Source organism: Trachinotus anak, unplaced genomic scaffold (assembly GCF_046630095.1).
Source record: "Trachinotus anak isolate AG129_WGS33_773 ecotype Australia unplaced genomic scaffold, CSIRO_AGI_Tana_v1 ptg000012l, whole genome shotgun sequence".
NCBI lineage: Eukaryota > Metazoa > Chordata > Actinopteri > Carangiformes > Carangidae > Trachinotus > Trachinotus anak.
Genome location: NW_027273863.1, coordinates 21,345,830 through 21,370,000, shown reverse-complemented (window position 1 = coordinate 21,370,000; position 24,171 = coordinate 21,345,830). Strand labels below are relative to the sequence as shown.

Sequence of the window (24,171 nt, the reverse complement as noted above, 5' to 3'; positions counted from 1 at the left end):
TTTATGGGTGCCATGGAAATGTGGTCGGGTGTGCAATGTATGTTTATAGCCCACCATAGATTGTGTCATTTGAAATATAGCTGTATTACCTAACAAGGTGTCCTTGTGCTTATATGGTTATGACAGTAATGCAGTGAGGTATGAAGTACACATTTATGGGCAGCAATGGTGTGTGTAATTTAGAAAGGCCCATATAGATGCCTTGAATCAGGTATTGGAGTCATCCATGCTTGCCTTTTGAAGCTCTTTCACCTCACTTCACCCTTTTAGTTTGGTTTAGTTTTCTGGTTCACTGCTTGTTTTTGTGTTGCATTGGAGTTTGGAGGAAGTTGTTTACAAAATGAGATTTTAGGGACATGCAGAGACACCTCTCTCCTCGGGAAATCATTTTAAGTGTGGTTGTTCCAGTTCTGCACTGCTGCTGTTCCCGGCTGCCTCTGATCGCTCTGTAACACTGTGGCCAGGCCTGACAACTATTTCTAAATGAAGTCACTGTAGGATGCTTGGATATTGTTTCAGCTTGTTCTGTGCTCCCATAGTAATACATTCTCATCTTCCACCAGCACAACATGAAGAATGGTGGTTTTGTTTCATCTGTTCCTCCCAAAATCTTTTGCTGTTGGTGGAGATGACAGAGGGAGCTGAGCAGACAGCTGAAAGGAGTAAATACAGATTTGTAGCGCTGTGCTGCTGTCCATGGTGCTGAACCAGGGCATCACCAACAGGGCTGATGCACTGGCCGTGGTCCTGAATCTGATGCTGCAGCTCAGTGAAACTTTCCTGGGGGCAGTAGAAGTATTCAGGTCCTATAATTGGTCCTATATTTTATATTTATATTAAAAATATATTCAATGACAATGTGAAAAGGGGTTATAGAGCTTGACACTGAGTTTCAGCTCATTGTTTCTGTCCACCAGCAACTCATTTGTTTTTGTTCACACTCTAATTTAGCCTTATTTTCAGCTGCAGCTGTTTTCAGAGAATAAAGCTCCGAAAAAACCCACTGTGCTTCACCTGCTCACCACCAAACAGGAGACAGTAACACAGTTAGCAATTAGCTGCTAAACTCAGCTAAAGAGCCAGATATTTCATATGGTAGAGACCAAAACCAGAGCCAAAAGAGAGTGAATGTTGAATTTACATTTATCAGACAAACCTGGGTCCAAATGAATGATAATGTTGCTGTGTAACTGCTGGATTGTAAATAAGCAACTGCTAACAAATTCATATCAACTTAAAAGTGAAGATAAGGGAAAAAAAAAGGTTATTATGGATTATTATTCAAATATCAATAAAACAAAATAAAGTACAAATAAAAGTTAATATACTCTTATAAATCAAAAATAAAGCACATTTTTGGGAAGTTTTGACAGCAAAATTGATTTGAACAAAATTCTGTCTTCATTTCAAGTTTGAAAATGCAAAATAAGTTGTGTAACTTGGCCATTAACTGCACATAGCAGAGGAAAAGGTACGATATTTCCTTATGAACTGTAATGAACTCTACTTTGGTAGGGCACTTGATAACACACACACACACACACACACACACACACATACTCTCTTCCTGGTTTATGTAACAGTACCACACAGGCAATTAAACACAGCGAGGTGGCCTGATATCTGAAAATGAAGTGCACACAACGGAGTGATTACCATTCAGGAACTAAACTTGTACATCAGGACACCTCATTGTGTTACACATCACAGCCACTTACCACTGAGAAGCTATACTTTACACTTTACTTTGAAGTGTCATCAATAAAGTTTATTCAGTTATCAACATTAAACATACAAATTCTTCACCCTTTTCAGTGTTATAATCTTTATTGTACTATACTTGTACATATATGCATCGTTTTACTGTTATCACCACTTCATATAATACACTTTTGGGTAGTTTAAAATGTAATCATACATAATATTTTAGAGATTAACATTAGTTTTTAGTTTTAAAATCTCTGTAATGTAACTACAGTGGTCACATAAAAACAATGGGGCAAGAGGAGCAGAAGAAAATCTGTTGCCTGTATGACCTTGTGCATTTTTGCTTTCACATTGCAAAGTTTAGCAATCTGTGATGAAGAGCATTAAAGTAATCTTGAAAGAAGCAGCACATGGTTCAGTACATAACCTCTTACCAGACTCTCTAGTCTTTTGTTTGTTATTATCCTGTGAGAGCTGTTCCCAGTCTGCTTAGTTAGAAAGCTCTGCTGGCTTTAGTGTTTGTTGTTTTGCTGTGAGAGAATAATTAAACTTCAATCCAGCGAGCCCTGCATCCCCCCCCGTTTGGTCTCCATACACCTGGGTCCAGCCTACCCGCTTGTTAAAGCTCTTGTCTGTGTTCCCAGTTGTGGCATTGGCAGGTCTCAGATGAAGGATTGGAGCAGTTTGGAAATATGCAGCTGTAAAATGCAGATTCATTCCAGCTGTGCTTGGCAAGATTTCTTATGTACAGATACACCTGTGTCCTCATGCTAAATCATAAGATGGAGTTTTCAGCAGAGGTGTCCCGCTGACTGTAATTGAGATGTGGACATGTCCTGTTTGCACAAACTGAATGATGACGTGAAGACTATATTTAAAATTGTAGCAATTAAAGAGCTTTTTTTTTTCTTTTTCTGTCAAGCATTTAAATTAATTTCACTACTTTACTGAAAGTTACCTTATTGATATAATTACCACTCATTATTGAAAAACCTGAATTCATCTCCTTGATTGAATTTGGAACCAAAATGTTTGTTTTAATTGAACTGTGTGATCTGAATCTTTAATCTGATTTGCAGAAGAAGAATTCAAACATATCTTCAGACAGTAAAGTAAATCTGCTTCACCAGGAAACAGTAATTGTGACTCACACAGCATATTAATTGGTTCTTTCTCTCTTGATGTCCCCTTCCTTTTTCTCCACTATCCACATCAACGCCTCTCTACCTTTTTGTCTCCTTTATCCCTTCATCCTCCTGCAATCAGCCTCCACTCAGGTGCTTTTCTCCTTCGATGTGGGTAACGGCCCACTGGAGGTTCGTGTGGAATCCAACGTCCCACTGAACGACAACCGGTGGCATCGAGTCCGAGCCGAGCGGAACGTTAAGGAAGCGTCGCTTCGATTGGACGAGCTTCCTGCTGCCACGCAGCAGGCTCCTGCTGACGGACACTTCCACCTGCAGCTCAACAGCCAGCTGTTCATAGGTGAGGGGCGTGATGCTCTCTTGTGTTCGTGATGGTCCTCACAGTTGTCAAGCAATGCAGGAACTCCTTCGCCCTCATATTTTATTGATCTGCTTTCTTTGTTTATGTTTAAAAAACGATTTTTCTGTGCCTGTGTGAATTTTTGCCTCAGTCTCAGGGCTCTTGGATTCAAAGCTCTTTCTTAAATCTTCTGGGACTGGAACAGGCTCAGTCTCTCTCATCTCCTTTACTTGCTTTGTTTTTTTTTTTTTTAATCCCCTTCGCTCTTGAGAGAACAAGCAGCTCAGTTTTTCTGTCTCTGCAGCTCCTCCTAAACTTAGCAGTTTGATTATAGAACTTTTAGTCAAATTACTATTTTTTTTGGCTCTTATGGGGAGAAAACTCAGTAGTTTATGAAACAGACAAGTTCAGAGCTGTGACTTGTTACTCAAAGTTTTCATACAGACAAGGTCATTTACAGGAGCTATCTGCCTTCAGTCATCTCTACCAGGGAGTTTATTACTTACAAGCATTCACTGTCAAGGTTATTTACTGTATATTACAGGCAGGTTTCCACTGTTTCTCTAGAAAGAAGTGCATGTATTCACAAGGCCTATTGAATGTGTTGAATGCATTTCCTTCCTTGTCAAATATTTGCAAAGCCAGTTTTTGCAAGAATTAGGAAACTAAATTTCATGTGGGCAATGTAGCTGTCTTCTTTTTTACTAAGTTGGCACATTACTGTCATGAACTGTTGATCACTGGAATATCATAAAACTAGGACTGTACTGTCTATCACATGTGTATGAAATCATACGAAAAACAAAATAGAAACCCAGTCTTAAAAACATTGCTCCAGGGCGCTACTACTGGTCAAAAATGTCACTGGGCGCCTTTAATAGACAAAAAAACACTAAAAACTGAGTATAGCCAACTAACTCTGATGAGGGTGCATTTCAATGAATCCTAAACTGCCTGTGAACCCAGTTTACTCAGGTTGAGGTGGCCTGGCATTACCAGTGAAGACCCTCGAGGCATGTGAAAAAAAAGCCACCTTAGAGAGAAGTAAGTGATGTATTGTTTGGAAGTTTAGGGGGATGACAAGGGTTAATATTATAATAACATTGACAGTATTCTATAGGCTCTCAGTTACGCTATTCAGTCAGTTTCTGTTTTTTTGGCCAAGAAGAGAAACACTAAGTCTGATACCTCCGCTCTTAATTTTTGTCAAATGGTGCTAAATACAGAAGATCCCAGTTTGACACATGTATATATATATGCAGTCTGACACCATACCTTGCCATCTACAGCCAAACCTGAAAAGTTGGGAGATCAGTAACAGCTACTGCAGTATGTGCTGTGTCCGCATGAGACTGGGATTAAATCCTCAGAAAAAGGGCTAAAAATACTCTTTTACATATGTAGATCTGCTGTTGGCTGATTCCTGTTGTCTGCTCAGCAGTATTGGGTATGAAAGAAGCTGAGTCTGCACATCTATTCTATAGGGCTTCTTCTAGTTCTTCATCCACAGCACCACAATACAAACTCCTGATAGACCGAGATCCAGGACTCAGGACTGTATCAAGTATGTCCTCCTCTCACAGTCGCACATACTGAAAAAGAGAATGAAACTAATAATTCAAATTCCTAAACTGCTGTTGGACAAATGCCACCAGCTGCTACCATAACTCTGAAAGTGCTGAGTTGGTGGTTTCTGACCTCTGAGCAATAACCACATTCAATAAATAAACATGCAGCAAGGAGCAGTGATGATACATAGTACGCAATGCAGTTTCTTGCAGCGAGGGTCTTTAAATTATCTGGAAATGAATCTGAACTTGTAAGTTATTCATCAACACTCGTGTAAATAACACAGTGCACTCTGAGAATATCTGACTCCCAACTTGATCAATACTAGCTTCTGTTTATCTCAGCTTCATCTTCTACAGCAGGGACACTGAGGTGAATATTGATTGGCTGCATGTGTTTAGCCGATAATCCGCTCTGAACAGCCAACAGGTCGCCACCATCGGCCTAAACCTGCTTGTGTTTACCTCTGAATTATAGTGTACAATGGAGTATTGGCAGCTTTATGTGTTTGAATGGGAATGTGATAAATATTTGACTTGACGGACAAGATTTGAGCTATTTAGAATTACACAATATACATGTACTGCATGTACATACATTCATATGCATAAATAAGCATTAATATCAGCTCAGCTCTCCTGCAATAAAAAGCCACAACACTGCTGTGTGAGCTATGTTATTATGTGCGGCTTATGTATGAGTTGTAACCCTGTCTTCAACAAATTCATAAGGAAAAATGTTTACTTTTCTCTGGATTTCTAATCTTTGCATGCATTTTGCACACCAAAGCTATATTATCATGTACAGTGAATTTATTTATTCAGTGAATTTATTTATTTTTAGACAGATTTTTATGTCAGTCTGCTTAGTTGTATTAATTATAAAGTGCAGTCTTGTATGAATTTATAAGCCGTAATTCCACAAACAGTGTATTAATAGGCCTTAAGTATTCCACATACAGATTTATAAGGAAGAGAATTACATTGTCACTATTAATAACCCATGTTATTGCCTTGCGGGGATTTATAAGCCATAGGCCTGCTTTTTCAGTTTCTTCATTGCTTGATATTTGTTGGTGTGAAATATCCTCACGCAGCAGTTTTAAGTGAAAGATTTTTGCATTCATTGCAAGCAGCATTTCACATTATTTGTTGTATTGCCTGGTTTGGATAGATAAGCTGTAGTTTATTGGTGCTGTATTGGCATCAGGGTTAGCTGGTGTGTTTATTTGTGCATCCTGTGAGTGGTGGCATAAACACAGTATTTCCACTTAGTTTAAAATGAAACCTTTTAAATTATTCTTGGATTTCATAAATAACAATCCTCAATGCTATCTCAGTGGAGAATTATCTCTACAGTATATCTCTCAATCTATTCATACTTGATGATGCTCAAATATTTTATGTTCTTATTTTTCCTGCAGCAAATTCAGCATTCCACATTAGTGCTGAAACAAATAGTAAATCAACAGGAAATGAATTAAAGACAAATGTTTTTGAATGTACAAAGTGATTTATTAGTCAATAATATTGTTTTTACTGTAGCCTATCACCACAAACTACAGACACTGGTTTATAGATTGACTTCACTGTTTCATAGACTAAATAATTAATTGATTAGTTGATAACGAGACCAAGAGTGTGCAGCCACTGCAGTGTCTCAGTGTATCTAGACACAGCAGTGCTTTTAGCTAAATGCTAATGACAACATGCTAACACGCTCACAATGATGATGATAACACGCTGTTTAGCAAGTATGATGCTGTTTAGCAAGTATGATGCGTGATAGGATTCTAACATTTGCTAATTCTTCCTCTTCAAAACTCAAACTTTGACCTGATGATGGTGTTTGATGAAAGGTTAGAGGCTCAGCTCAGTTATTACAATTCATCTTCGGGGGGACATGGACATATGTACAACAATTTCATGGCAACCTACACAATAGTTGTTGAGATGTTTCACTCAAAACCATCAATGCAAACCTTGTGGTGCTGGAAAAAACATCAGTTTATAGCCATAAGGACTCATCTCCCTGGGGGCCATGAATGACTGTATTAAATTTCATAATTTCATCATCCACCTTGTGATGCTGAGATATTTCAGACTGGACCAAAGGTTTGAACTGACTGACAGACTGGCACTGTCATTCCCAGAGCCCTGCAGCTATGTGACCAAAAACAACCACTTAAATGATTAAAGATAATCATTTGTTGCTGCCCTTCTGTACTATCTGTTCATTCATTAGATCTCTACCCCAGAAATAGGAGGCAGATGAACCATCCAGTATGTGCTTTATTGCATAACCTCTTACTTTCATGTTGTCTGTAATTTCATGCTCTAGGCCACAGAAGCTCTTTGTAGACCTCTGTCTACACTTTAATCTCTGGACCTGCAGGTTGAGGTTCTATGGATTTTGAGCCACATGCATTCCCTTTGATGATTTGTTTTATCTCAATTTCACGAATTGAACTAATTCAATAAGAATTTTTCCCTTTGCGCTCCCGTGTTCTCATGGCGTATACTTCAGGACAGAGTGCGCTCTCACGGTATGATCTCATATAGAGGCTGTAATCATCTTGTTAGAGCTGAGGATGTATATGGAGAGTCAAATTCTCTCTTATCTTGAAGGTCTTACTGATAGCCCTGCTCCTTAGGTCAGAGGTTATCTGCATTTGGATTTTTTGATCTTTGCTTTTGATCTTCACTCCACAAATCCCTAATTATGCTTTTTATAAACAGTCTTACTGTCCTGAAAGGAATTTCTGCAAGCAATGAAGTTCCCTATAGAGTGCCTCTGTGTCTGAGTCTGGAATTAAGTGCTCTCATGGATGCCCTTTTTAGTGGAAGAAAATGTGATTAGTACCATGTAAAGTTTCCTCAGAAGGGAGAAAACATTATAAAGTGCCCTTTAAATGAAGAAGATGTTAGACAGTGCCCTGTGAGTTGCTGTTGTAATGAGATAAGCTGGAGGTTTTGTATGGGTGCCTTTCTAAATGAGACAAAAAAGGGAGAACTGGACCTCTAAGATGTGCACCTCTATGTTTAAGATGATCAACAATTTACTTTGAAATCATGTCCAACCCTGTGCAAACCTACATATAACAGTAAGACCATACAATGGTTACCATATTAACAATCTTAGCTCAGATTGTTAGCATACCAATATTAACTCATTAGCACCAGACATAAGGAACAACTGAGGCTAATGGGAAAATCATTAGTTTTGCAATTAGCAGTGGTGGAAGTTGACAGTTAAAGCTCATTATGGGACCAGATGAAAAGTCACTTAAGTCAACCTCTTTAGACGAATAATGTTCAAAATTTCATGATGATCCATCCAACAGTAGTTAAGATATTTCAGTTTGGACCTTGCCATCCCCAGAACCACGCTACTAGCATGGGTTAAAAAAAAAAAAAAAAAAAAAAATTAAATCCTGTAAACCAGACATTAATCCAAAAATATCCATTTTAAAATTGTAGTGCTGGCAGTAATTTCACTCCCTATGCGTAAATATTTGAGTTAAGTTCCATTCAGCCATGTCATTAGATTACAGTTTTTAATGATCTTGCCTTGCAAGATCTCCTGTCTCACCCCAATATCAGACTTCGAGAGGACACACATCAAATTAACAAGATCCTAATGAAAATGTTTTTCACAAGTCTCAAGTTCCTTTTGCTGGCAAGCTCTCTTTTTTTATGACTCATAACATTGCTAATTACTAATGCCCTGTAAGGTAGTGTCTCAACCTTTGTTCAGTCACAAACACTGTATAATAATCACTTAGTCACTTAATCATTTTAGTCAACTTAAAGTTCTCTTACCCGCTCCATTAAAAAAGAAGTTTGTGGGTAATTTCATCTTATTTTTTGCTCCGCTTTTGTTTCAAACCCATTTCAATAATTTACAGTTTGTGTCTTGTATTAGAGCAGAGAGGAGTGTGACAGAGCTCAGTGATTTATTGGTGTGAAAAGCTGCTGCTGAGCAGTAGGGTGGTGTCAGCTTTGGGCGCTGAGAGCGAAGTGTCGGCATGAACTCTGAGGACAATAACAATTTCACCCTGTGATCTTTGCAGAAATGACAGCTTGTCAGGTTTGAACTCCTGCTGTGCCATCACATATGAGAGCACAGTATATGTGTGTGTGTGTGTGTGTGTGTGTGTGTGTGTGTGTGTGTGTGTGCGTGTGCGTGTGCGTGCGCGTGTGCGCGTGTGCGTGTGTGTGTGTGTGTGTGTGTGTGCAAAGGTGGACATGTATTTTTTGATATTATTTCTCTGTCCTGAGGGTTGTAGCCGTTATTAAAAGAAAAAAACTGACAAATTACAAGTGAGGTGCGAGAAGCTGTGCAAGGAAAGGTGATGGAAATGGAGGAAACTCTGCCTGCCTGCTCCACGCAGACAGATGTATGACCAGACACACAACCAGACGGTAATTCAGCAAGGCAGCCAACCACCTAGTTAGCGAGTCAACAGCTAGAATGATGAACTAAAGATGGCTGATGAAAGTTATGCTCCCAGATCAGTTTTCCACCTACAGCTTGTTGCCTCATTGCCGTTTCATTGTTGTGTCATATCATAAGAAGGGTGCTGACAGTCTTGAACTTCTGGAGGAGCAGAGGCGACATGTGGATCTGCTGTAGATGACAGGAGGAGGAGAGACGAAAAACTGAAGTGAAAGAAAACATACAGACTTGTCAGCACCCAAAGAAATGAAAGAAAGGCTGGGGAGAGGAAGACAGGAATATTTGTTCTTTCTTTGAGTGCTTGCTTTGATCGCTACATGCTCTGATGCTGATTGTTTGTGATATTTGCAGTTTTAGCTACACAGGAAATTTAAACCGTAGCATTTTACATCTCTGCATGAAACAAAAAAACAAAAGAAAAACAAACAAAAAAAAACAAAACAAAAAAAACATTAGATATAAAGCAATGAATACAATTTCCTGTATTGATGTTGTCAGGAGGCACAGCGTCCAGGCAGAAGGGTTTCCGGGGCTGTATCCGCTCTCTGCAGTTGAACGGCGTCACCCTGGACCTGGAGGAGAGGGCGAAGATCACACCCGGGGTTCGACCCGGCTGCCCGGGTCACTGCAGCAGCTACGGCTCGCTCTGCCAGAACCAGGGTCGCTGTGTGGAGAGAGTCAACGGCTTCCACTGTGACTGTGGGCTGTCAGCCTACACCGGGGTCTTCTGCCACACAGGTACTGTCCACATGTTAGATGCATGAGCAAGATATTCAACCCCAAATCTGCTGACGTTAGTGGTGTAGGCAAAGCGTGTCTTCATGCTGTAAAGGTTTAACTTTGGAAGTTATTTTAGATGTTATTTTTGTATTGAATAAAAATTCATTTGAAAGGAAAAATTTGACAAATTCTGATTTAAAAAAAATGTGTCTTTTCTGCCAGACTACTGTGACAACCAGACCGATATAGAGAGTTTAAGTTCTGCTGAAAAAGTTTTCACAGTCTTTATGAAGCTGAAGCCATTTTTACTATCACATTTCTCCATAGCTCAGACAACAATAGTGGTGCCACCTGCCTTGACCTGTTTCCGTGAGAGCTGTCTAACCACTTTACAACATATTGCATAGAGTCACATCCGCCCCCGCTCCTCTGCTGTACATTTACTGTAGTTAGCTCGTACATCTCACCAGACAAGGTCGGAGCTGCTTTGACGTTATGTGTCAGTTTCTAGTTCCTTCAGGAGGAGAATGAAAAAGTCGAAGCTGGTGATTGTCTGAGCAGAGTCTGCTAATTTGCATCTCCATAAAGGCTTTATTTGTAAAGGACTGTAATAGGATATATTCTCATAACACTCTTATTTATTCACAGCATCCTTGTGTGGATGTTTTTCTACTGCTCTGTTAAGAATCTATATCTTTTCATTGCACTCAAGTGTTTGATGCGAATATTGTCTGATTTGTTGAAAGTTAAATTATTAAAGTGTTTGTTTAATGTTAAATAAATTGCATCATCACACTGAGCAGGGTGAAACACTGTGTTTAAAGTTGTCAGTAAAATTTGTTGAACACTTTTCTGCAATTAGTATAAAGGTTTATTTTGCTTTTGTGCTTGTATTTTGAGAACAGCCTTGTTTTCTCTGGCAGTCTAATTAGGCCATGTATGTTTGTTTATATGCTTTAAATATCTGATTGAGCTGAATTAACCCTGAGCAATTTATTGTAACATTGAAACACTGTGAAAGGGAAGCAAAATATAAAATATCTCCAGTCCTTGACTGATGTGTCGGTGGAGCTGGAAGAGTTGGGAGAGTTTAATGTTTCAAAACATCAGGCTCAAACTGGATGGTATGTTCAGAGGATGGTGCCTTTTCCAGGGCTAGCGCTAAAAGACTCACTATAAACACACTCACACACTTGCTACCCAAGCAACATTAACATTAACACACTGAATGGAGTGAGTACAAGTGTTACATAGCCTTCTACAAAGACTATATCTGATGTCGTCAACACTAATCCCACTTCTTCAAAACCCAATTTTCAGAAATACAAAATATATGCAGTAATTTTTCCTGATTAAGCCTTAGCCTAAATGTATAAAAAAAACGAAAAGTAATAAATGAAGCTATGGTTTAGCTCTAGCGGACCTGATTATTCAGGTTTTTGCTAAGACTAGCATTCCTTTAGTCTGGCTTTAGGTGGGATATTTGTTAAGATACCATACATGATCTGCAGCCCAAATTTTTCCCCAAACAGGGAGTTCTGTTTTCCACCGGCAGCCACCATCCATCTCAGCTCACACCTTTGGGATTTCTAAATACTGCAGTTTGTTTTCTTCAAAATTATCACTGAAATATTCACCTGCCTAATATCCATCTGTTTTGTTTCTTTGAGAACAGGCACAGAAACAATTTCCCAGTGACTCTAAAATTGAGATCTTGATCTCGAGCAAAGACGTCTCACCTTGGTTTTTTATAATTTGATATACTCTTTAAATATTAAAAGAACACGGGAGGATGACTTGGGATTGGGACTGTCTAAGAAAAATGAAAACTTGTTCTGAAAATGGGTTCTTTCTTCTTCTATTTGTGCAAGACACTGCGTTATGCAATGCAAGATCCTCCACAAAGTTCACTACACAAATGCTACAGATGTAAACAGTCACCTGCCCCAAGTTAAGAGACTATTGGTTAGAAATATTTAACCTATCGTTCTGCATTTCACAGCTGTATTTGAAACTCCAGTAGAGGACTTGTCGACCTTTCCATAGCAATTCAGTGTGTTATTCACTAAGCAGTTAGCCAGACGCCTTATAGTCCTCAAATGGAAACATGTCTTCGACCCAGCCGGTGCAGATAGATCAGAGGTCTTGCACTGTATTAAAATTAAGATAAGGTTCTTTTTAGAAGACTCTTTAAAAGCTCAGTGAGACCTGGGGACTCTCTTTGATTACATAGACACTGTTTTTCCTTCTGACACTGCTTAGTCATCATGACCAGGATCCTCTTCTCTGGTCGCTCTGAATCGGTGTGAATAGTCATATTCCCAAATATAAAAATACAGGTACTTACGAAACAAAGAAAAAAGTACTTGAGTATCTCCTTGAAGAAAAAAAAACAAAAAACAGTTCTCTTCTACTGAAAATATGAAAAGCTTCATTATCTTTCATGGTTCAACAGGTTTAAATACATTTGTAGTCTGGAGTCAATGGCCCAAAATAACAGCTTTTTAATGTGGTAAAAAGAGTTGCCTTAAAGATCAAAGAACATTTCTTTCCCAATTTAGAATTGCTAAAAAAATAAAGAATTTCTATAATGAGCCTCTCTGTGGCTGTCTCTCTTTCTGCAGAGGTGTCGGCCATCTTTAAGTCAGACACGTCTGTCAGCTACACCTTCAAGGAGCCGTACGAGTTTATCAGGAACAGCAGCGCCCTGCCGTCCTCCATCTACTCTGACATGACGCTGAGAGGAGAGAACGTCTCCCTGAGCTTCAGGACGAACCAGAGTCCGGCTCTGCTGCTCTACATCAGCTCCTACTACAGAGAGTACCTGGCCCTGCTCATCAACAAGCACGGTGAGGAGGAGGTTTTTTGTTTTTCCTGCAGCTTTTATTCATTTAAATACTTTTTAGATAAGATGAAACACAAGATTAAGTGAACCACCTTTTGTAAAAACAAAAAAAACACAACAAAAACTCTTAAACAGGCTTTTTCTTATTCTTTCCTTTCTTCTCAGTTCATTCAGACTTGAGATTGAATATCCTTTATTATTCAGCAAAAACTTCTTGTAATCCTATCTTCCTGTTCTCCTCCTCCCTTGCAGTCCTCTTTCACCCATCTTTTGTTAACTGCCACTCTCCTCATCCCTCTTTGTACAGTTTATCACTTCTGTCTTTTCTTTGGTGCTGGTCTCCCTTCACTTGTTATTTTTTCCACATATTCAAACCTCAAATCAAACATGTTGTCAAGACCTCTCCTGATCCTCTTCCTCCCTGAACTGTTTTTCCAATGACTTTCCTCTCCCCACATCTCCCAGCCTCTCATCTCTCACCTCTCCTCCTCCTCCTCTCCTCTCCTCTCTCCTTCCTCCTCGTCCTTTGCTCTGCAGCTTTACCAGATCTATCAGGATCTGTCAGACCTTTCCTCTCTCTGGATTCACCCCGTCAGCCTCTGCTGCCTTTTAATTTGTCCAGCTGGGCCGGCTATTATGTTTTGTCTGCGGCTGAAAAAGGCGTTCACTGGTTTTACCAGTGAGACCTGATGAGTGATGCTGAGGGAATAAAGGTTTGGTGGGATGTTAATGCACTGCTGAATAAAACAGCAGAAAACCTACTGATGTGTTTTATCAACTTTTGAGTTTGGCTTTTAAGAGAAGGAGCAGGTACTTTGAATTTAGAATTACATTTTCACCATCCAGGAGTCTAATAAAACAGCACTTTGCGGCTAGATTAGCTGTAAATGGATTTTTCTGGTGTTAATGACTCAAAGCTGATGGACAGCAGAGCGCTGAGATTTCATGATGACTGTGGAGTTGTCAAGTAAAATGTTCTTAAACTGAAGTGTCCAATTAAATCCTTGAGGGCTTTGTGGTGTTCTGCTCATTTATTTCTCGTGCCCTCTGCTGCAGTCAAACCTCCTCAGACCAAACACAGAGACTCTGTTAATCACTGGCTGTTTAAGAATACATGCATTTATTAAGAGAAACAATAGCTGACTGAATGAACACATTTATTCCTTCTTGGTAAATCCACATCTGCAGTGAACATAGTGAATCATTAATTACTATACTTGAAAATTATGCTAAATGTTATTATGTATGCACCTGAAGGACGATGTGTATTTTCATATCCACCGTTTGAATTTTAAAAGTCCACAGACATCACAGCGCTGTCATTAAATCTGCTCTTAATGCTCTGAATATTAGTAAAAATTAATTAGATTTGAATTTAGATTAGTTTTGTTATTGATAGGGAATTAAACTCTAATCCTCTTGAGCTTTATTAAAATCGGATCCTCATCCTTCAAATTCATCACCGAGGCAAAAAAAACAAAACAAAAAAAAAATCTTAAAAGAAAAAAAAACAAAAAAAAAAACAAAAAAAACAACAAGATTAGAGAAGCATACTGGATGTTTTCATCAATAGAAAAGTTTCAGTTTAAAAGGAACTTTGTGTGTGTCTGTGTGTGTTTGTGTAGATAAGCTGGAGGTGAGGTACAAGCTGGACACCAGCAGAGAAGCTGAAGTGTTGAGGAGCAGAGTGAGAAGTCTGGCCAACGGACAACTACACTCAGTTACCATCAGGAGACTCACGGACTCTGTGTCTGTGCAGGTAACACACACACACACACACACACACACACACACACACACAATACACTAGGTTGGCCTGAAATGTACGGTATGGAAGTATACAGATGACAAAAGATTTGAGTGACCACATTTGAGACAAGGTAATTCTGAACAAAATTCAATCTGCAAATTAATATTTGAGAGCATGCAAGCAAAGCTATGTTAGAGCAGAATTACATTTGTATGGGCTAAATTTGAGTTGTGGCTTTTGTATTCATGCTGGGCCACTGTAGATGCAGATGAACTGAACCTGCAAAAGAGTTATATTTTTGTGATCAATAAGGTTTCTTCACTTTCAGTCTGAAACAAAGAGCAGAGCCTAATCTGTTCAGTTTAAAGGGTCATCTTGTTAGACTCGTCTTGCTTTCAAAATAAAAGCTTTTGATTTAAAAATAATGATTTCATTTAAAAATAATGTTTTGATCGAGGGGTATTTGCAGGGTTTCCAACCTCTCACCATACAGACTTCAACATTCATGCCCTCTTGCTCAAATCTAATTCTTTGAGAATTTGTGTCTGCTCGCTCTCAAATGTTGACTTGCAGACTGAACAGAGCTTGAGTTAATGGATGAAAACAATTAGTCAAACTTTTACCAATTTACCACAAAAGTGAAGGCACGTGGCATTTAAAATGTTTTGTTTTCCCGTTTTTGAGATAATGAGTCGCCCGCTGTCACTCCAGATAGTATATACTGAAATGTCCGAATACTGGAACTAATGATCTACCAGCAACACTCGGGCGATCACCTACGTTTGTGTATAATTTTAATCAGTAAATAGAAGGAACAAACAGTCTCGTCTCTACAGCACTGTGTTGTTCCTCTCACATATAATTAAGCTTGAGTGATGACAGCAGAGCTATGGCAAGGCAGCAGGGACAAACTACACATTAAAACCAGCTCCAGATGAAATATGAAGCATCTTAAATCGTATCTGGATCTGCTGAATCTCTTATCTTGTTAACAGCCTCAGTTGATGTATGAGTTTAACTTCATCTAACCAGGAGCCTGCAGCCTGAACTTCTGTATAATTATCAACACAATGAGATAAAATATAAGGTGACCTCGTCTTGCTTGGGTTCAGCCAAATATGGGTTGCATCTCATCCTGCCGGTTTCTATCACCTTGAATCATATCGTTAGCAACAGACTGCGAGGACATTGGGTGAAGAGTTTCACTGAGCTGCTTCCTGATGGCCACCAGCATCCAGTCTGCACACCGGTCTCACAAGTGGACAGTGTGATATCCCGTCTGCTGAGCAGATGTCCCGCTGAAAAATGACTCAGTCTGGGCAACTAATACTGTGTCCTCTGTTCCTGCACTGTTATCAGAGAGTCCAGAGTCCAGTGTGTCCCTCTGAGGGCTTCCTGTTCATCTCACTACATGCTCCAGTTAGTCCACTCTGTTCAAACACTGCAGGAGAAATACTCCAGGTCATAATATCCAGAAACAAATTGCCAAATAAATCATAGCGATTTAGGGCAAAGAAAATTTCACCTTTAAACTTCTAACTTTTTATTTCTCTGCAACATCTACCATTTCTCAATTTAAAACATGTATTAATCAGTCGAGATCCTTTAATTGTGTGTGTTTGTGTAACTCAGTCTCAGTCTGATTTTTTAATTAGGGACACCAGTTCTGTCATATTCCACCGCCTCGGGTCATAAAGCAGAGTTATTTAGGTTCCAGACGTTTCAGAGGAATCTTCAAGCAGTGCACAGGAAATTGATTTTCTCTTAAGGTCACTGTCGCTTTCATTTACAATGCTAACTTAAATGTTCAAATTCTTTTACATGTTCCATGAATGCATTGATTTCTTTCCATTGTCACTGGGGTAAAAGTGATTGATTCCATATTTTTCCTCTATATTTAATTGATATTATGGTTTGTTAAATGTGGCACATTAACCTTAAACATAAAATAGATACCAATAAAGAAAGTCAGTCAGTCAGTCAGTCAGTGTTTCCATTTGAGAAGTGGTTTTAAAAAGAGCTCAAGTTTGGGACATTATCCATGCAGATGTGTTTCACAGCTCTGAATATCATTACCTATAGGATTTATTTCAGAGTCAGATAGGGTTGCAACAAAAATATCAGATCATAGAAAAGTCTCCTAAAGCTTAAAAGTTCTTTAAATGCTGAAGTTAGTTTGGAACTTTCTGGCTAGTTTTCCTCTCCACAGCCACACTGAGACTCTAGAGCAGCTTTCATTGAAATCATCTCCAGTGGAGAATTTCACCCCAGACAAATGAATGTTTTCCACTGGAAATTTGGACTGAAAATTTGGACCCACTGAGCTGTGAGATGAAACAAAAAGGGAAATCTGAACACTGTTTAAAAAAAAAAAAAAAAAACTCAACTATGAAGAAGTGTAGTTTTAAATTCAGCCATGTTTTTTGAATGCCATACTGGGATGTGTCGGTTGTTTCAGATCGACCAAAATGCCAGAGAGGACTTCAACCTGACATCTGATGGAGAATTCAACGCCATCAAGTCACTGGTGTTGGGAAGAGTGCATGGTAAGTGAGGAGGCAGCACACACACACACACACACACACACACACACACACACACACACACACACACACACACACACACACCCTTTTTACTCAGTCATTTGAATTACAGCTGTGGGAACTTTGGCCTGATCTGACACTCAGCTTTCTTATGGAAAGTGTAGCCAAGGCTGTTAGTACTAAGATGGAAATGAAAAGTCACTTTATCATGTGCTAACTGGAGCCAATTTGAGATGTAAACAGAAAATCTCTTTAGCAGTGAAGTTGATGCAGCCACTGGGTGCTCATGGGTCTTTATGCCAACATGTTAATGGATGTTGTGGTTGGTGTGATCTCATTGTCTCTAGTTTTAGATCCAGCACAAGTTAAGATTGTTGTCTGTACATCCACAGGTACATTACAAACTACTGACAGCAAATTCAACTACTTTTACTGGAGCCAATTTGTAAAAGTATAAACAAAGTTAAGCAAACAGGCCTGTTTTGGAACCACAGTTCCAAATCTGAGCATGATTATCCTCCAAATCAAGTGTGAGTGTGAGAGTGAATTACACAAGTTGAAGATTAAACATCTGGATAGATATCATGAGCTGTAGCTGTACTCAGTTTAATTATATGGGATGTATGCTCTTATGGATCCATAATGTTATTAAATTGATTTGGTTTATTGTCCAGCTCTAATTGAAGAGTTCAGACTTTGTCCCAACTCCAACTGCTACATGAAGAACTTGAAGGTCAAAATGTCACATGGTTGCATTTTGGCAGCCTATAATAGCCAGTGTCACTTCTTTTTCTCTGTAAACCACAACTGCCATCACATGCTGTCTCCTCCTTGTCACTTCTGTAGAAGTGAACAGAGGACAGTCCATGTAATGGACACTTTATTGCAAAGTTTCGCCAACCCTGGGTGCTTTAGTGCCATGCTTTATCCATTTAGCTGTGTAGTCCTGGACAGGGACGTGTTACAGCCGAGATGAGACAGTAATTTGCTCTGTCATGACTTATTCATGTTCTCTTGGAGCAGCTCCATCAGAGACAGACTCAGATATAAGCTGTTAATAACATGAGGGGCTGAGAGGCCACATGCGGCAGTTACAGCTCACTGATAAGACAGAGTCACAGCAGCACACCATCCATTTAACAGGAAACACACTGGCTATCAGTAGTAAAACTCTGGTCAGCTTTTTATACCAGGTGTCCTTCAGGACTGTTAAGTCACACCCAGTAAGACAAAGATTACTTTTGCATAGGTATATCCCATCAAAGTGTTTCATGGCCCTTTATTATCATGTCAGTATTGTGCAAGATAATAAGCAGCAATGTGCTGTTACATGGTGCTGCAAATTATACATTTACAGATACATACTGTATGATCCAGCAGTTTGTCAATTCTGAGTTTGAAAAAACTCACTAGTTGATAAAGTTTCTACTTTTTCAGTATTCAAGCGTGAAGCATAAAAGTGTTATGATTATTTGTTCTTTTCCTTTTGATTGACTTCAAGAGAGACTGACTGTTTCTGTCTGTAACTGATGTTTCGGAGGCTTTTCTACTCTATCGGTGCTCAAAAGTTGTAATTACTTGCATTTTTATGCATGAAATTGACCAATATTAAAAACATGAAATACATTGTCATTAATAGCTTCATTCCAAAACATTGTTTTTTGTTTTGGTCTGCAAATATCCACATCTGTCAAAAACTAATTTCACATACTGTTTAAAGCAGCAAAATTTTATAATAAAACCCAAATCAAATCTGCATTTTACATCAGGCACGAACACCACACATCTTGTGAAATAACTAATACTAATCTCTCAATATCTTTTGTCTTTTTGGATGTTAATCCTCAGCTCAGTGTAGCACAGCGTGTTTTAACCCTTTCATGTCAGCATGTGACCGCTCCTCATCTCTGTCAAACCAGAGGAGGCAGAGAGTCAGATCAGGATCAGAAAAGCAGCAGGAAAGTAGTTTTTCTGTCGTTCCCTGCCAACCCCATCATCCATCAGCCTAACTAATGGACCCGGAAGGAATACAGAGAGACAGAGAGGGGGAGAGGTGATGGAGTGAGGAGTGGATCAGCTGAGAGGAGCTTGCAGGCTGCAGTAATGTTTCCTGCCGCTCTTGTCAACATGCAGATGTGTCCCGGTAAAACCAGTCACCTCTCAGTCATCTGACACCGATGCAGCCGGTTTCCACGGTAATGTCGGCTTTCACAGCTGCTGTTTACACTGCTGTGAAGGAGTGGAGGTGAATGATGAAGGGATTTAAGTCAATAAAATGAACAGACACAGTGCGAGAGTGCACATCTGTCTCGTGGAGTGATAGATGGAGGCTGAACCACTGACAGTCTGCCTACTGTAATGAGGGTGTATGTGACTGTATGTTTGGGGGATGAGCATAATTGATCCTGACGTGCAGTTTGTATCCTGCTGCTGCTGCTGCTCTCAGGAGCGTGAACATACAGAAGTAGTGTCGTACTCAGCATAGGTGCTTAATCAGTGCAAGTCAAAATACTTCACTTATGTCGCAATGAGGGATAACAGGCAGGATCTGCAGCTCAGTCCGTCACTGTGTGACACTGGTACTAATTTTTTAGCACCAAAAACCTACAAAACTAATGACCTCCCCATCAGCAGTGGTTCTTTGCGCAACTAATATCAGCACGCCAACACTACTAACTAAGATGGTGAACATTACTTTACATCAGTGTGTTTGTGTTACATTGCCATTGTAAGCATGCTAGCAGGAGAACACTGGTCTTTGCCCAAAGCACTGCTGTGGCCAAGTACATCTTCGGAGCTGGGAAGATGAATGGTTCTTATCCATGGCAGTTAAAAACAAACAGCATTAATCTCAAGGCTCTCATCTCAGGACTGTTCAGTTCCTTTTACTGTGTTGGTATGAATGCAAAAGAGACAGCATTTCCAATGCATGTCATAACTGCTACATTCACCTCAGCAATGCAGTGAATATCTCTCATTCACAACAGACCTGTTAAGTGGTAATTGACACGGAATTACATAATATTGCTGTTATGTGCAGAAGCAATGGAAAGTATTAAACTAGAACCAGTGGGGATTTATAACTTTGTCTAGTTTTCAGCATCTTGTGATGAACTGGGATGAGAAATAAGGGATTTAAATAAACTTTTAATAAATGTAATTCATCATTTGTGTTTCATTTCAATGCAGTTTACAACAATGATACATATTCAGTTCTGCTTTTACAGATTCTGATGACTTGGATCCAGACCTGGCCAGGTTGGCGTCTCTTGGTTTTACCGGCTGTCTGTCAGTGGTCCACTTCAACTCCATCACTCCTCTGAAAGCTGCTCTGCTTCACCCAGACACCAGCCCTGTTGTCATCACTGGACCTTTACTACAGTCCAACTGTGGTTCCTCAGCTTCAGCCAATCCCTACGCAGCAGAGAACACGCACCACCTGTCAGGTAAATGGTGGAGGAGCTGGTTCAGTCAAATTTGTAATGTGTATTTTCACACATGAAGCTGAGGGTAAAGTGTGAAGTTTCAAAACAAGCTGAAAGACAGTTTTGAAGGCAAATCACATTTTAAAAGGAGCTATTTGTAAGTTTTGCTATTGCTACATGGCCAATGTTAGCATTAACAGCTGCTTACTTACTAGTCTAGAAGAAACATGAGTTCAGCTACAAACTTCATTCCTTTACTTGCCAAGAGCCAATGTTTAGTGGTGGACATTGTGATCAATGTGAATCGTGTTTTTTCTACTGAAGTTAGCATGCTAGTCAGCTAGCTCACTTTCCCATAGCGACTCACTATAGCCTCTGATCTTTCCTGAAGACAAAGCACTGCTCAGAGAGCGTATTGTAACCTTTTGTCATGTAGACTCAAGAATGACCAAAACTCCTGTCAAGTGACAATCACCACTGACAAGAAACCACATTTAGCAGCAGAGAAAACTTACAAATAGCCCCTCTGAGTCCCTTATAAAGTCAGAGACAAGACTGTGCTTTATGTAGAGGATAAGAGCTGGATGGCAGGTTCTATAAATCATAGCTGAAGGATATGTTGACGTTCTATATTTCTGTTGCTGTCAAAATTGCCATGACAAGACCAAAAACAAGTGTTCCCAATGGAGCTAAAGCCTGTTATAGCCTGTTCCTCTGTGCTATAGAGCTCCATTGCTGTTTATTAAAAATAAATCAAGAAGTCACACTGTTGCAGTGGGTTATATATCGACTAAAAATAAAAAACACACTAGAGTTTATATTTAGTAAGTTCCAAATACACCATCCTGCTGTTTGAAATATTACTAGAGCAACACATTTTTTCATTATCTGTCACTGAAAATAGTTACCACAAATAAGTTTTAAGAAATTACTGAACATTAAATAAAACTATGTATGACCCAGTTTTAAAGAATTGCATCTTCAGTAGCAACCAGTGGGCTTGGTGCTGAGTGTGACAGACAGCATCAGGAAGTCAGGATGTACTGATAGACAAACTAATACATTGTTGATTTTGGTCTTTTCATACAATTCCTTGACAACAACAAGACTACAGAATATCGTCAGCGTTAATCCGTCAGTATTGAATAAGAAGCCAGAGTCAGTGCAGCTGACAGCGACAATGGTGGAGTGTTGTGTTCCAGATTGGGAGTCATTAAAATGTCTGGTTTAACTTGTCAGGCCTGAAGCGCTTATTATGTAGCTGTTCTGCTCAACCCGCTCAGACTTGACATGGCTTTTTGCTTCCGCTAACACTCTACAAATTGAGCAACGACACAAATTTAATGGCACCCAATGAACATTTTGCTCTAAATCAACGACGTTTATGATTATATAGCTTTACTATCACTTATTAGAAATTTGTTGAGATGGGGAAAACACTTATTTCAACTCTTTCCCCCACCCATCTGTCTGCTTTGGGGGTTTAATCCAGTAGCATGCACCTCCTGTTGCCTAGAAAAATTGCATGAAAGCTGCTTTTCATGCTCATGAGGGGCTCATTAATCACATACAGTATGCTTCTTGTTTTGGAGACACTAATGACAGTGTGAACAATGATTTAATTAATTTGGACCACAGAGGAGGGAGTTTCCTTTGCGACTTATTTCCTCTGGTTTAATTCTCATCCAGTTTGTGGTGGTTTATTAGAGTCAGTTGGGGAGGTGCTGCAGTTATTCCCTGTCTGCTCTGAATGATTATCTCCTTATCTTTTCACTGGATTTTTACCCCGTCTCCTTTTCTGTCTTTTTTCCCCTTCCATTTTCTATGATTCCCTTCTTTGTTTCTCCACTTCCTTTAATGATTTCTGCTTTTCTTTCTCTCTCCTCTGTATTATTTCTCACATTTCTTGGTGGCCTTTGGTTTTTCTTTTTGCCCTTATATCCTCCTTTCTTCCACTCCTTTCTCTCTTTCTCCTCTGCTGTAGACCAATCTGGTTCAGTGGGTTCAGGTCAGCCTTTAGTCAATGCCATCAGGACTGACTCGGCTCTGATTGGAGGTACTGAACTGTTTTACCATCTTTCACTGTACCTGAACAGGAATCAACTTACTGGTATAAAACACCAAGACCTTTGGTTTTTTTTTTATCGTAAAGTTGATCATACTGCTATTTAAACTTGTTACAATGATCTTCTATTATCTAAATATTTGCTATTGTTTTTGTTGGATGCATTTTTAACAAATGCTGACTTTCCACGTCACCTTTACTCAGGTGAACAAAGTTGTGGACAGATGCTGAGCTCTAAGAAAGAATAAAGCAATGTGCTAGACAAGAGTGCATTGAAAACTCATTTAAAACTTTGTTGCTCTGCCAGCACAGATTGATTCAAAGTGAAGACTGAAGGGTTCAATCTATAATCGTGTAGATAGAAAAAGGTGAGACCCTGGGAAAAGTCATTTAAAACTGCCCATTAAAATGGCCTGACTCTGTCTCAGTGCACAAAGGGCAGCTCACCTAATTAAACCTGTGCAGCAATGACTTGCTGATGGGAAAGCTTTCTTGCTGTTATCTTAAAAAGCAAGCCTTTTACAATGTAATGTGGTATTAAATTGATTTCAGATGTGTTTTGGATTTCCAATTAAATGAAATCTGCCATCACATCCTTACATGTGCTCAACAGAGCAAGAGAGCCCAATAGAATTAAAATGGTGTTTAATGTACTTTTGGATTAGCAAGATAATCAGAACATTGGGAAATGAAATGACTGTACCTCAGGGGAAAGATATTTTGTTCCGAATTGAGTAGTTTCTTTCAGTCTTTGAAGTGTTCACGCATGTTGAAATTTGAAAGAAAAACAATTATCTCTGAGATCTTAGCCTTTTACATCATGAACTATCCTCTTCCCTGCAGGTGTGATAGCTGTGGTGATCTTTGTGGTTGTGACTGGCCTGGCCATAACTGCCAGATTCCTCTACCGGAGAAAAGAGACCTATCGAAATCAGGAAGTGAAGGGAGTCAGACAGGAAGACAGTCCAGATTTTCCTTTCAACAACCAGACTGACTCCCAGAACGTCTCCAGGGAAAGTCGAAAGGAATATTTCATTTAACTGAACCTGATGAACTGGTGGGTTTTCGGAGCTGAGGGTGCAGGCTTGGATGTCTTGCCACCCCTCAGGACTTCACACTGCACTCAGACACTTGAGACTTCACTGGTAGAACTGGCTCTACAAGATATGGAAAGCAAAAAAAAAAAAAAAAAAAATAGAACAATGCGCACAGTGTTGTCTTTCTGTACATTGTGTATACCGATACAAACAGGCAACAGTGTTGGACTAAGGTGTTGATTTCTTCGTATCATGTGTAAATATTCAAAAAATGTAAATGCTGAATTCATGTCTTTGTAACAATCTCTGGCTAACGTCACTTTGTCATATTGAAATAGTAGAGGTTTCAGTATTTTTATGAGGTACCGGTAGGGAAAATGTGAAGCTACACCCTCTTGTGGTTGAGTTTCTCCGGGAGAGAAATTAGTATATCGACAGGGGCAAACTCCTGATTGGCAGGAAGCTACTTCATTTCCCCTTCCTCTGGCGTGGACATCCATGCACTGACCAGTTTGTTATATCACAGACATAAACCACGATGCATGAGTAGGATAATTAACAGGGACG

General features: G+C 39.4%; 1 pseudogene; it reads left to right on the top strand.

Moving 5' to 3' along the window:
- The window catches only part of LOC139629172 (contactin-associated protein-like 4), a 102,567-nt pseudogene extending 78,797 nt beyond the window's left edge, over positions 1-23,770 (top strand).
- Positions 23,771-24,171: the final 401 nt, after the last annotated feature.